This window comes from Rhyacophila brunnea, unplaced genomic scaffold, assembly GCF_057557595.1.
Source record: "Rhyacophila brunnea isolate RB1 unplaced genomic scaffold, BYU_Rbru_1.0 scaffold_41, whole genome shotgun sequence".
In the NCBI taxonomy this organism is placed as follows: Eukaryota; Metazoa; Arthropoda; class Insecta; order Trichoptera; family Rhyacophilidae; genus Rhyacophila; species Rhyacophila brunnea.
Genome location: NW_028233078.1, coordinates 3,352,100 through 3,354,881, shown reverse-complemented (window position 1 = coordinate 3,354,881; position 2,782 = coordinate 3,352,100). Strand labels below are relative to the sequence as shown.

General features: G+C 25.2%; 1 non-coding gene across 1 annotated transcript; it reads right to left on the bottom strand.

Annotated features, from left to right (window-relative positions):
• Positions 1 to 2,444: 2,444 nt before the first annotated feature.
• Positions 2,445 to 2,517, bottom strand: TRNAI-AAU (transfer RNA isoleucine (anticodon AAU)). Its single transcript has one exon. It is a non-coding gene; the product is annotated as a tRNA-Ile (tRNA).
• Positions 2,518 to 2,782: the final 265 nt, after the last annotated feature.

Here is a 2,782-nt window from a genome sequence, read left to right as displayed (position 1 = left end):
TATTACGTGACGATAAAATGTAAAAAAAAATATAAAACAAATTAAATATTTATTTTTTTATAAAGGAATGGGTTGACCATAAATTTACAGGAATTTTATAAAGCCTACTTATATCAAATAATGTGTGCAATTTTTAATTGGATGAGTCTTTTAAATTGCATCGAACCTTTTTTTTATGTTTAACGAATAGATAAATATTTTACTCCAAATAATCCAATATTCACCTATATATACAAATAAATAATAACATAAAGAGATATATATGAAAATAGATCATGATTACTCGCCTATTAAAGTGTGATATTTCAAAAATTAATGGAATAGACATCTTATATAAAATGTAAATACAAATTATGGTATTTTAGGGATTAAAACAATGTGAGGGCATATAAATATATAAAATTGCATCATAAACATGTTTTAGGCTATAAGGTAGTACTGAAGTGAAAGATACTTTATATTTTGATGTGGGCAATATCAAAGAAAATTATAGTTGATTCCAGGGACAGTGCATGTATATTAAATTTTTCAATTGATATGTAATTCAATTCCGATCCATTATTTTTTGGTTTTAATTTGTTATCACAAATCTAAAATATACATTCCTGCATGAAATATAACATTTATTTCCGAAATAAGAAATAACAGTAAAAATAGTAAGAAATTATTCCAGGACATTAGGTTAGATTAAAAAAACTTCGGTAAAAATTATATAAACATGCGTAATTCAAATAAAAGTTATGATTATTTTTATTTCAAAACTTGTAAACGTGTCAGAATAATGCTTAAAATTTCATATATTCATCGAAATAGAACCATGTTTATGCCATGTGTTACAAAAGATTTATATTTAAAAAAATTATATATATAGTTTATATTGCATTTTTATTCAAAATATAGATCATTTCAGATTTTAAGAAATCAAAGGCATGAGAAAAATTAATTATATAAATCAAATTAAATGGAAAATTACATATTAAAGTCACATATTATACATTTTTGCATCTTTTTGGTTGATTAAAATAACATATACCACAAATTACAAATTTTTGAATATTGTTTTTAAAAAATATACACATACCATAAACATGTTATATTTAAATTCATCAAAAATCTTCTATATATGAAAAAAATGCAGCCTAATGAGACAATATTATTATGATTTCAAACTATAACTTTCTTAATCAATATCCAAATTATTTATTATTAAGATTAAGTAATTTATAAGCATGTGATGGATGATTTTAAAATTATTTCTGATACATAAAAACAACCATATTAGTATATTTTAGTAATTTACAAATATCCTAACTTTAAAGGCCTTATAATTAACATAAATATGAAACGTTTATAAAAATAATATTAATTTTTATATAAGAAAAATATTTGACTTTTAAAGTATATACAATCAAAAAAATGATATAAGTTGGATATTTGAGAGCATGAAATGACTACAAAAATAATTATATACTTTATATAAGAAAAAAATGTAAAAAATAATCGAACTCTCTACTATTATACAATTACAGACAACATTATAAATTTTTACTTATAGAAAAATAAATAATGTGAGTTAGTTGTTAGAAAACATGAAATTATTATAGATGAAACTTTAAATTCCTTATGAGACACCAGTTAATACGCATAACTTATTGGGAATGTATAAGATTGTAGAACTTATTATGAGGGTTACAATTATTTTATCTTTTTTATTCATGAACCTTGCTTGACAAATAAAGGGTGCGGTGGTGTGTTTTTTTTAGAAACGCTTTAAAAAGTTGCCTGAATTTACCCGCAGCGCAACCCGGGAATACGTTGAATTCACACAAAACGAAAAATTGCCGCAAGGGGGTGGTCTGTCGTAACTATAATGTATAATTATAACAAAACTGGCAAGCCGTGAATAAATTGGGAGATCACTGTGATAAACGCAGAAAACGTGCCTCGAAGACTGAATGAACTCTGCAACGTTCTACAAATATATTGGTAGTAGCATAATCAACCTGTGACGGAAAGTATATAGAATATTGTCCCCCTATATATCGACTACCGCCTGGTAAAACAGTTCTAATCATTAGATATTAAACAGGTTACAAGAAATATGAGGCCACGTGTGGGATCCATCAGATAAGCAAAAAGTACCTGATCATTGAAGAGAACTTTCTAAAAAGAAGTCAATATGATTGAATAAAAAAAAGAAATCTGTAAATTCGTCTAGAATTTATAAATAAATATTTAGGATCTGTCACAAAAAGAAATTTGTTTTAAACCCGATAATTTTGCTTATCAAAATAGATGACCAAAATTTTTATAATTTATTATCACTAGAATTCCTCATTTGAAAAAAGACATAATTTTGGCAATTCTATTACATTTAAAAAATATGATACTACTCTATAAGAAAATAATCATCAAATATTCTTTCTGTAACGGTGCAAAATTTTTGCTTCCGAGCGGGATTGAACCGCCGGCCTTTGCGTTATTAGCACAACGCTCTACCGATTGAGCTACGGAAGCTTACAGATCTGTATTAACATATATAAATATATATTTTTAGAGTATATCACCAGAATATGAAGTTTTATAATGAATTATCTATCATTCCATAGATGTTAATAGAATTAAAATATTATCAAAGTCATTTTCCTTTGTGATTTATTAATGTAAACATCATTGATTAATGATAATAGAGCCCTTTTCTCTTGGCCTAAAAAAAGTCATGATTTTTGTGGTTGATAATATTGTGTAAATTCTTTACAATGGTGTGATGGTTTTTTATAAA